This window comes from Cryptotermes secundus, unplaced genomic scaffold, assembly GCF_002891405.2.
Source record: "Cryptotermes secundus unplaced genomic scaffold, Csec_1.0 scaffold933, whole genome shotgun sequence".
Lineage (NCBI taxonomy): Eukaryota > Metazoa > Arthropoda > Insecta > Blattodea > Kalotermitidae > Cryptotermes > Cryptotermes secundus.
This window is the reverse complement of record NW_019723316.1, coordinates 313230-325555: the sequence shown is the minus strand read 5'-3', so window position 1 is coordinate 325555 and position 12326 is coordinate 313230. Positions and strand designations below refer to the sequence as shown.

The 12326-nt window shown below is 42.8% G+C and overlaps 1 protein-coding gene and 1 pseudogene across 1 annotated transcript in view; one reads left to right on the top strand and one right to left on the bottom strand.

Moving 5' to 3' along the window:
* Positions 1 to 12326, top strand: part of LOC111861850 (insulin-like peptide receptor) — a 309490-nt gene that overhangs the window by 46169 nt on the left and 250995 nt on the right. The window lies entirely within an intron of this gene.
* LOC111861852 lies at positions 3172 to 3290 on the bottom strand (annotated as a pseudogene).

The window sequence follows — 12326 nt, the reverse complement described above, 5'->3', positions numbered from 1 at the left end:
TAATATTATAGTCATTAAAGTTTGTGAAAACCAAATCAAGCAAATTGCTGCTGCCAACAGAATAATAATAATAATAATAATAATAATAATAATAATAATAATAATAATAAATGATATAATTATATAAACTCCGTCCCAAGTGCAAACAATATATTATGTGTCCTTGATCTTGCTTTTTTACACTACATGTTTCGGCCTCACACGGCCATCATCAGGTGTATAACACTCACGTTGCTGTCACACTGCACCCAGCTCAAAATCTAACATTTAAAAACACTTTCCTTGTTATTATCAACATCTACGTTGATATCTGTCTGGTTTGTTGATTATTTTACACACGCTAACCCCGACTTTCCTGTAGTAGCACTATAAAATCTTTAATTCTAATTTTAAAATCCTTTAAAATTTTTCTCTAAATTTTAAAATATTACAATTAAAATATTACGTTCTAAGATCTATAAGCTAATTACTTCTATTTGGCATAAGGAAACATTGCCCGACCTGAACAAGAAAAAGTGCATCAAGGTGATGTCTCCGTTTATGTAAAGATTGCAAACTTAATTTCTCTAAAGCATCAGTATAATTATATGAAATATGAGGGGTAAAACGATAAGAACAGACAGACGCAAACTTCTGCTGGATGCGCTCAAGCTTATTGGCATCAGTCGAGGTGATAACTACTGAGGCATATTCCCACTTGGACCTGACTAAAGTAAAATATAGTACAGACAGACTCTCCATGGAGGAAAACCTGTAGGTAATGGAGCGAATAAGGCCTAAAAGCTTTATGCATTCAGAAAATATGTAATTAACATGTGTGTGAAAATGTAACTTTGAATCAAAGAAAACACCCAGGTCCTTAATACTGCTGGTGCGTGTAATGATATAATGACAAAGCTGATACTCGTAGCTCAGAAATTTTGTTTTTCTGGTGTATGATACAACACACGTTTTAGCAATATTAAGCTTCATGGAGTTAGCAGTGCACCAGTCACTTATGGAATTAATGTCAGATGGAAGTAAGAGGCAATCATGAGGAGAGTTAATAATGCGGAGAATTTTTAGATCATCGGCAAAAATTAGAAATTTGCAGTAGTTAACGGAGTCACATATGTCATTTATAAATACACTGAAAAGAAAAGGCCCCAGAACACAGCCTTGCGGCACACCGGACATTACATGAAAAGGCAGGGAGAGAGTGCCAGAAACGCGAACCCGAGACTGTCTGTTGGTTAAGTAACTGCGAAACCAGCTAACATAAGCATCAGAAAATCCAAAGGAGCTTAGTTTATGCAAGAGCATGTTATGAGGGACGGGGTCAAAAGCATTAGAAAGATCAAAATAGACGGCATCAGCTTGACGCTGACCGCGGACAACAATAATAATAATAATAATAATAATAATAATAATAATAATAATAATAATAATAAAGAAAGTAAAGATTTCCCTGTAACAGGTCTTGGAGGCCCATGGGTTTGAGATGTTGAGGCTCCCACATTTTTTAGACAATCGGCTCACAGATCGCGGTGAGGTTGTCAGCCCTACACGCCGGCCGCCCTTTACCTCCAAGAACATTCCAAGAATATTCTTGGTACTCATTTCTGTTAGAGGCTTAGTCGACCCCCGAGCCATTGTGCTGCTGGAAGGATTAGGTCAATTGAAAAAATCACCTCATCGGGATGCGATCCAGCGACCTTCCGGCTTGTAGCACAGTGCCTCAACCAACTACGCTACCTCGTGCCTCTATAATGATATACAGTGCGTACAATCAAGTGCGCGCCGCGGCTGCAATTTGCCGTGAGTCATACCACCGCAGAACGGATGCAGTCGCGGGGAGGAGTTGCAACTCCTCTAAAAATGCTGACGATGGGAAGTCGGGCTGTTTGTCGGGGTGATACGGAAACAGCCCTAAGTAGAAGACATTACAAAAATTCAAAGGAAGTTTAGGTTGTAGATATAACATATCTTCACAATTTGTTGTTTTTCATTTCTTTGAATTGATGCTCAGGCATTTTATTTTTGTGGCTAGGTTTGTAGTAAAAATTTCTACCACGTTTTCTCTTCTAGTTCCACTCATGTGTGTGCACAATCACAATTTTTATTGTATATTTTCTTGTTAACTCCCACCGAATTAGCCTGGTGTCAGGTGACTAAATTGCTGTATAAATGTGACAGGGTTTGTCCAGTTATTGAGGTTAGCTCTTTCTAAGTGACCCAACTGAGTAGGTGTTCCCCCCCCCCTCTCATCTTGGGATGGAAACAAATCCAGCCTCCGAAACACCGTGTTTTCTATTTTCTAGAATACCGGACGATGGAAGAAGTCCAGAACCTAGTAATTCAAAGAAAATTTAAGTTCGCCTGGCAATTCGTAATGTTCTGGCGACATAGTGTAAATTATTTCGTTATGCAGTTTTCTGCATCATTGAAATTATAAACAGGAATTTTCAATTCCACAAAATGGTCACATTGCTACTTACAACTCTCCACAGGCGCGAATAACCGCACTGCTAAAGCGCCTCTGAACCCATCACTACCACATCAACCCCTTTCCTCCCCCGCCATTATGCATCACTACCTCAAGCAATATGCTCTTATGTCGCATAAATTAAGCTCTGCCATCTCGTCCCGTGTTTACACACTTCAGGCGTGGTCGTGGTTCGTCCACTTTCCCTGCCCTAAATCCTGTCCGCTCTTCGCTAATTATTGTCGATATCATCAACGCAAAATTAGTTTCTACAGCCGGAACGTCGCCAGTTAATGTCACCATCAATAACTTAAATTAATTCACGGATTCCCGAAATAGAAAAGTAAGTTTCTGCAGTATTTAGATCAATGTTCGCGAATAGGTCCTGCGCCGCTCGTGGCGAGTAGGGTTTGAATCCGCAGAAGAAGCGTGACCATTGTAATACGTGTAATTCGATTACGAATAGCTTTGCGCCTTGTATTCCCTATCTGTGGCTCTACAGCTCTGCTTCTTCAGTACATAGTCAGCAGGACAACTTGGATGGGGATCAGCCCGTCGCAAGGCCACTACCTGCACACAGGTCACCATAAACACAAAATAAACATCCAGGCCCCTAGTGGGATTCGAACTCATGATCCCAGTGTTTTGCGGGAGAAGACAGGTCATGCCTTAGACCGCGCGGCCACTGTGATCGGCTTGAGAGGGAATGTGAACAGCACGTGGTGTTCCCAAGCGGTCACCCAGCCAAGAACTAGCCACGCCAAGTGTTGCTTAACGTGGGTGGTCGGAAGAGAACCGGCGTTTTCAACATGGTATGGAAGTTGGCGTTATGTTATGTCTAAATTGCATACAATTTATTCTTTTTAACCTGCTTTCCTAAAGAAGGCTTATGCCATCTATCTGTCTGTGTGTTTGCGTGCCCCCCTTCGTTGCTAGTCAACAACAACTTCTCTACGACGACAGGAGGGATTGGTCTTTCAATATAGGCGCTCTGACTGAGAAGGTCAGACGACCATCCTCCCCTCTATCCTAGACGGAGACTGAATACTGTCAGAGTCAAAGTTACTTTGCGACTGGCAGTTTGCCGCCAATCAGTTCGTCTTGGCAACAAGCCCTTGAGAACAAAACCAGCATTTTTTCAACTGAACCCTTGCGGCCATAGTCCTTATGTAACATCCTCTCTGACGAGATGAAGGGTCTGTCGCTTACAATTGCTGCTCGGCCTCAGCAGCGCAGTCATTTTCGTGTCCGAGTCCCGCAGGACTCACGAACACAGTCTACTGTCTCCGATTCCAGACTCCCCCAACCTGGAGGGCCAGGTCCTCTTATTTATATCCCCCAGGAACAGGGTGGCCCAGTTATATTCCAAAGCACTGGGTTCCCTTTTCGTCGCCTTCTACTACTCGCAGAGCTACGGTGGAGGTATTCGAACCCGCTCCACGCAGGCATGATTCACAGAACAATATCTGTTTGATCATCTACACGAAACATCGGGACGGACCGAAGGAAGTGTAACACACAAAATACAGAGGAGACAGCCATTGCTACGCAACAGAGGTAAACACGCTACTTCTATTGCTAAGAAACGGCCTATATATTATTGTGAATGCGTAGGGAAGCTCATTTCTCATAATATACAAGGTACGGTAAAATTATCCTTGTGCTTAACTAATTAAGCACTACGCCATAAAAATAACTGGGAGAATGAGTGTACAGATCCGTGTTTTCTTGACCTAGCACTAGTTGGAGGTGAGTGGTCAGTTTCTCGCCCCGGACGTTTTACCCCCGGGGAAAGCATCCCCGTTACCCATTGGATAGGAGGTTGGGTGGGCCCTAGAGGAGGTCTGGACGACATGGAGAAAGAGGAAATTCTTGACATTACTGGTACTCGAACACTAACCTCTCGGCCGTCCAGTCCTTAACCAGTCGCTATACCGACCGAGCTATCGCGCCTCCTCATTATATTTTACGTCAAGATGATTTCTGAGTTCCCTAAAATGTTAGTCCTGGTACTCATTTCTGTTAGAGGCTGAGTCGACCCCAGGGCCATAGTGCAGTTGGAAGGATTAGGTCAATTCAAAAATTTAATTACCTCATCGGGAATCGATCCCGCGACCTTCCGGCTTGTAGCATAGTGCCTCAACCAACTACTCTACCGCGTGCCCCCTCAGTACTGGCTGAAAGAAACACATTTTGATCTTCAGAAGTTCTAAACCTGATCTTACTGTCAACGCCTGTCCCTTCCGACATCTGGGCGCTTGGGATTATGTAAATTCACTAATTTCGGTAGTCCGCTACGCTGCAGTTTGTCTAAACCTACATTTTATGAGGAGCAATAAAGGATTAATCGAAGTAAGCAGCCTAAGACGACAGGATACGTGTAATGGATAATCAGCTGGCTTCGAAGTTTTTTGTCAAGCAGTTCTGTGTAGTAGTAACCACTCTGACATATTCGCGAGGTATCAGTCTCCAACATCTGCCGGCTTACGGGATATACTTACTCAAAATATTAATGTCTTCCGCTGTCTTTGATGCAGATTCTGAGATATTGTGGCGAAGTAGACCACCATCGATTTGTTTCCAGTCATATAGACGTCACCGAACGCAATCACCGTGGCATATCATCGTGCTCCAAATAAAACAAGTTGCTAAATAGATTTAGAAGCTTCATACTGGCATTCTGCACCAAACATAAGGCGAGTTCGGTCTGATTCTCACCGTGGCTGCCTGCATGCCTGCGTATCGATTTGTCTATCTGTGATTCTACATCCCTTTGTTGGACCTTAGCCGCTTTTTCAGTTTCTTGATCTTTTTACAGAGACGGTAGGACTCCCCGGTCGGTTGATTAGCCCTTTTCAAGGCCGCTACCTACGCACACAACAACATAACGTAGAATAAACGCACACAGACATCCATGCCTCAAGTGGGATTCGAACTCAAGATCATAGTTCATGCCATACACCGCGTGGCCACACCGTGGAATTCAGAATGTTTCTATAAACCCCATTTTACTGTTTCACTGAAAGTTGGTGCTGGTAAGACTTCTGTCATGTTTGGGTGGTATAAATGTATAATGAAACAAGGAAATTCAATTTAGCTTACGGGTTAGCGTGCTGCACTCGCGAGGAAAGGGTCACAAGATTGAACTCTGGCCGTATATAAATGTAATTGCTTCCAGTGCAATTTGGAGGAATGGGGGAAGGAACTTAAAGAGCGCCATTTTAAGAAATAACACTCTGAGAGTTCAAATTCAAATGAATGTAATTTCTCATCACTGTGAATGTCAATCTATTTTACAAATGCACGTAAAGCTGTCTAAAAACATAAAATTTAGAGTATACAAAACTATAATTTTGCCTGTGGTTCTGTATGGGGGTGAAACTTGGTCTCTGTCCTTAAGGAAGGAACATAGACTGAGGGTGTTTGAGAACAGGGTGTTGAGGAGAATATTTGGACCGAAGAGGGATGAAGTGACAGGAGGTTGGAGAAAACTGCATAATGAGGAGCTTCATAACTTGTCCTCTTCTCCAAGTATAATTAGAATGATCAAGCCAAGGAGGATGAAATAGACGGGGTTTGCAGCACGAATGAGTGCGAAGAGGAATGCTAATAGGATGCGGTAGGAAAGCCAGAAGGAAAGAGACAACTAACAAAACGTTGACATAAGTGGGAGGTTGGACCGCGACATGCCGCGCAATCGCACCAGAAAACCTGGCAGTCCGGTGCCAGTAACCACTAATTTCCAGTTAATCGTGTTAACACTTGGTTCTTTGCCCAGAAGTTACGAATTGCAGACGGTCATTTCTGTCGCAAGATGTGGATACAATTAAAGAAATTTCCTTCCCCAGAAAATTCCGAAGGTTCAATGCTGTGTTCACACGATCCCGCCACTGAACTCCGATCTTCGCCAGATGTATCCAATCCACAGCTTCATATGGCATTTCTTTAAAATCCATTTTAGTGTTCACTTTAATTAATGGGATCCATAGTGCAGAGTCAATATTTAGAAGTTACCAGTAAGGTCAGTAACGAAGAAATTTCCCGTCTTTTATAGAACCCAAAGTTTAATTTCCGTGCGCACAAACGTCGGCTGTTCATTTCTGTCCTGAGACAGTCGAATTTGTTCCTCAATCGCCTCTAGTATTTCTTTAAGTTTCATTATAATATTATCTTCACATCAACGCCTAAATTTCCCAAGATCTTTCTTTCTTTGAAGTTTTCACACCAAAATTTTGTACGCATTTTTCATATATCTCACGCGAGATACATCCTCCCCTATCTCATTCTCCCTCAGTTGATAATCCCAATATCTGAGGATGAGTAAGCTAAGCTGCCCCTGCAGGAGGCCGCGGAGGCCCATAGGGTTCTGCGTCGTCGAAACTCCCACATTTCTTAGACAGTCGGCTCACAGATGGCGGTGAGTTTGTCAGTCTTACGTATCATATTAAAAAGAGTTATACAGAAATGTGCCGGAAAGCGATGACCAAGATATGATCCAGAAACGGGGTCTGTTTCGAACATTTTGGGATTTGACAGTAACGGGGAATTCCCTAACCAGCTGAAGGACTGTGGGCTTCTCAAGAAGGATATGATAATGTAAAAAAGTAAAGCTTTACCTGTAACCGGTCGTGGTGTACGAAGCAATTGTGAGACGTCGAGGCTCTCACATTTTCTAGGCAGTCGGCTCACAGGTGGCGATGAGGTTTTCAGCCTCACGCGACGGCCACGATTTCATCCCCCAGGGAGATTCTTGGTACTCATTTCTGTTAAGAGTCTGTTCGACCCCAGAAACATAGTGCGGCTGGAAGCATTAGGTCAACTGAAAAATCCAATGACCTCATCGGGAGTCGAACCCGCGACCTTACGGCTTCTATCATAGTGCCTCAACCAACTGCACTACCGCGTATCCCACGGTATAAGAGACGTACTCATAAAAATTACAATTTTCTGAGATGTGGCTCCGAGGAATCTGATACTGTAGACTACAAAGTTTCTCGTCGTGTAATTTTCTCGTGCTCCGTGTTCATTTCTCCATCTAACGTTCAACTTTTTTTACTGAGGATCCTATTCCGAGACACCGGTGCACGCAGTAGCGTAGTTATTTTGCTTTTTGTTTCTTGGCTGGGGTGAGGCTGTCCACTTGGTACATCGACCTCTAATTGACCTATTGTGCCGGCCCTGGATGACAGATGACGAGTGCAGAGCAGTCGGTGGAATGAGAATTAGCAAGGAACACCTAAATACTAGGAGAAAAGTTGTCCCAGTTACACTTTGTCCACCACAAATTCCACATGGCCTGACCTGGGCTCGAAACCGAACCGCTGCAGTGGGAACGTTAGCGTAGTTGGTTGAGGCACTATGCTACAATGCGGAAAGTCGCATGTTCGAGTCCCTATCAGGTCATTAGATTTTTCCTTCCAGCCCCATTATGACCCTGAGGTCGAATCTTCCTCTAACAAAAATGAGTACCAGGATCTTCTCCGGGGGTAAAGGACGGACGGCGTGTAAGGCTGACATCCCCACCGCCATTTGTGAGCCGATTGTCTGGATTGTCTAGAAAATATGTGAGCCTCAACGTCTCACAATTTTATGGGCCTCCACGGCCTGTTACAGGTATGGCTTTACCTTTCATTCCCAGATATCCCCCCCGTCCATGTAAAGTGAGTAAGTAAGTAAGTAAGTAAAGTAAAGCTATCCCTGTAACAGGCTCATCCCTTATTGTGAGAGAGCTTAGGTTCAGATTTATGCAAATTAAAGGTGAAATTTAAGTTTTGTATATCTTAATATTAACCTCCAATTAGAAAATATATTTCGCCTTGAATGGCTCAGCCGAGACGATTAGTCACTGTTTGCTCATTGTGAAGCGTCAGGTCCACTGCTTCATGCCTCGAATTGGCCATCTCATAGAAGAAAGAATTTGTGTGTTCAAGAAGACTGACGGTTCCCATCATGGACGAAGTGACACCCAAGTTTCTCCGGATATCCCCGGCTTATCAGTATTCTACCATTGCGACATTTTCTTCTATCACTGGCCTCTAAGTTGAGCCATGGCCATGAGAAAGCAGCACATTAACATATCCTCGGCCTGAAGCGCGGGCTTCGCCTTTGTGGCCCTGCACTTATTGACCACATAGCATTGAATGAATGAATGAATGAATGAATGCACAATGGGTGGGCCCTCTTGGCCCTTGCACCGCAACCACAGTGATCTATTGTGTCTCCCCTTCTGACTATCCCCTCAACAATCCTGCACTTCGAATGAAGCGTAGGATCTTGTACGTTGGGACGTCGAAATAGTCACTTGGTTCCATAAAATATTGACCTAAGTGACGTAATCTTAAATAAGCTAAGGTCTCACATTCACACAGGATATGTGTGGCTGTTTCGTTTTCTTCTTGACACCTCTCACAAGTGGGACTGTCACTTAGTCCCAGTTTGAAGAGGTGTCCTTTGAGGTGACAGTGTCCTGTAAGTAGTCCTACCACCCATCGTAGCTGGTTCCTTTGTAACTTCAACAGTTCCTTCAATATTTTAGTAGAGGGTCCTCGTATGAGTCCCTTTGCTTGCCTGAGTCCAGTCAAGGATCCCCAGTATTTCTTGTGATTCATATGTGTCCAGTCCCTAATTGCCTGTTTGGCAACTCCTATAGAGATGCCATAAACTGGTTCAGGTCCTATGAACGGATGTTCAGCTCCAATCTTGGCCAATTGGTCTTCTAGTATTACGTTTCCAGCAATACCCTCATGCCCTGGCACCCATATAAGTTGTACCCTGTTATGTTTTAGCCACAAAGTAAAGAATTCTCTTTTTATTTCTAGTAACCATCTGTACCATTTCACTCAATTCTTTTCAGTTCTTCTTGCGTCAATATACCAACATTAAAAGAAGTCATTTTTATATTCACAATAAACTATTCAAATGTACATGAATATAAACAATGTACAGACATTCTCTAGTTAACGTTAAAATACAGGTAGATAGTTCAGAAAATGCTCGGCGGTAATGACTAGCTCGTGAAATGGTGCACCAGAACACCCGCTTTTGTGTGGGTGTACGTACATGCAACCTCTGGACTGTGCCTGTTTGCTCTTTGCCTACTTGATCACGGTCATGTAGCTTGTCAGATGGTTAGACTACATTGTTTCTCTCCTTTCCCACACAAGCTTCGCAACGTTAGAGACAAAGAGCATTGAACTGTTAGAAAACACCTCGATTTGCATTTGAGGTTCTCGCATGGGTTATTGTGATGGCATCCTGCTGCCAAATAACGCCGTGTATTCCGATGAAAGTAAAACTTTCTGGGATAGAACGCCATGTATTCCGATGAAAGTAAAACTTTCTGGGATAGAACGCCATGTATTCCGATGAAAGTAAAACTTTCTGGGATAGAACGCCATGTATTCCGATGAAAGTAAAACTTTCTGGGATAGAACGCCATGTATTCCGACGAAAGTAAAACTTTCTGGGTTAGAACACCATGTATTTCGATGAAAGTAAAACTTTTTGGGATAGAACGCCATGTATTCCGATGAAAGTGAAACTTTCTGGGTTAGAACGCCATGTATTCCGATGAAAGTAAAACTTTCTAGGATAGAACGCCATGTATTCCGATAAAAGTAAAACTTTCTGGGATAGAACGCCGTGTATTACGATGAAAGTAAAACTTTCTAGGATAGAACGCCCTATATTCCGATGAAAGGCACACTTTCGGAAAACGCCGTGTACTCAGATGAAAGTAAAACTTTCCGGGATATAAAGCCGTGTATTTCGATGAAAGTCACACACTCTGAGATATAATGCCGTGTACTCAGATGAAAGTAAAACTTTCCGGGATATAACGCCGTGTAATCCGATGAAAGTAAAATTTTCTGAGATAGAACGACGTGTATGCCAATGAAAGTCAAACTTTCTGGGCTACAACACTGTAGTCCGATGAAAGTTACACTTTCTGAGATACAAAATTTCCGGGATAGAACACCGTGTATTCGGACGAAAGTCAAACTTTCTAGGATAGAACGCCGACTTCATTCCATGAAATGGAAGAGAACGCGGTGTATTCCGATGAAAGTAAAACTTTCTGGTATAGAACGCCTTGTATTCCTGCGATACTACGCCTTGTTGTGCGGTTGAGTTTCGCCGGTCTCCACGGCGTGTCGTCCCAGAAGACAGTACTCCTCACCGAGGTATGTGTGTTTCTATTATCGCTCAGTAGGTGACCTTTAGTCTTCTTTTCAAATACCGGCCCGGCTATAATGACTGAGATTTCTTGCACTTTCGCAGACGCTATATGAGAACAGCCTGCGCTCCATGCTATCCGTATAATTTTGCGGTTTATTGTGTGCAGTTCAGTAGCCTAAGGAAGACCGAGTGTGTTACAGCTGAATAAGCAATGATGTCACTGTTGTGCGCTCTTCCTGGCCAGCGCGTTCCCTTGATTGGACTGATTCTAGGAAGCGACAAATCAATTTGCCCTTGTAACCTTCTCATACGTAGTTCAAGGGCCCGGTAAATCACTAGGTGTATTCCGGGCAACAGCGCCAAAGCTCATGCGGTTAGTTACCGGCTCCTCACCGCGGAGGCTCAGGTTCAATCTCAGGGAAATCCATGTGGGATTTATGGTGGACAAAGTGGCACTGGAGCAGGTTCTTCTCCGAGTAATTCGATTTTCCCCTACCAATTATCATTCCAACAATGTTCAAGTCTTTGAATTTTAATCCGCCTATAGCACAATAGGCCCGCTTCAGGTCAAAGTGCCAAGGGACTTGGTCTAGCCTCCCAGTGAGAATAGTAAGAATAAAATTGTCTAGGTATTCAATATGTATTTAGCCCTGCGACATGCCTCTTTCATTAAAGAGTCCTCTATTAATCATCGTCATCACAGCCAATTAATTTATCTCATGTCCCGAAAACTTGTTTCATATTACACTTATCTATATCAAGCTTTTCCTTTGTAGTCTCCTTTCATAGGGTGGGGGCGGGGGCGGGGGCGAGCTTCATCCTTGTACGAGGGAGAGTCAGTAAATAAGTCACAAATGGAAGTAAAACAGCTATAAATGACGTAACAGGTTTTCTGTGTGTATCACTGGGTAGCAACACAGCCCACCTTCGTGAGAGTGACGGGCTGCAAACGGAGGAACATATCTTCTGCGATCCTAAACGGTACGAGGGCCAACGGGCAACAGTGATGGACATTTTGTCTGAGAACTGCAAAAAAGAATATCCAAAGTCAGTTGAAGAACTCTTAAGGCTAGAGGAAGAAATTAGTGCACGACGTCTGCTACTTCATGAACAAAATTCCTAAATTCATTTAAAAAAGAAAGAAAAAGAAGTAAATGTACATAGTTAATCTTTAAGGAATGCATCAAGTTCTGTGTTATTACTATATATATATATATATATACGAGTTTTCATTTTCCTGTCAAACACAACAGAAATAAACACCAAATAAGTCACTCGCATTCCGCTGTGCATATCTGAGTTTATTTGGTTGTAGAGAGTCTACATGTTTCGGTTCATGAAAGCCATCTTCAGGCAACAGATAAACAAGTCTTACACTATTGAACTGCGCTTTCTATATGGATCCACGCATTGTTTTTAGTAGTGTATTACTAATAAAGTGATATTACAGCGTGCTTCTCTCACTTTTACTGTTCTCCATAATATTCACAGATTAAGTGGTTCAATACTGAACCTAAACTTGTTTAGAACGTATAAAACAAGCATTGAAACTTATTAAAATCTTAAAACATTATAAACATGTCAAAGGTCGACAATGTTGTGTATACGAAATAACTGTCTTCTTTTATGATGCCTATACTCGTATTGCTGATATTTCGTGTTGGGTCGTACTTGCGTGTGTTGA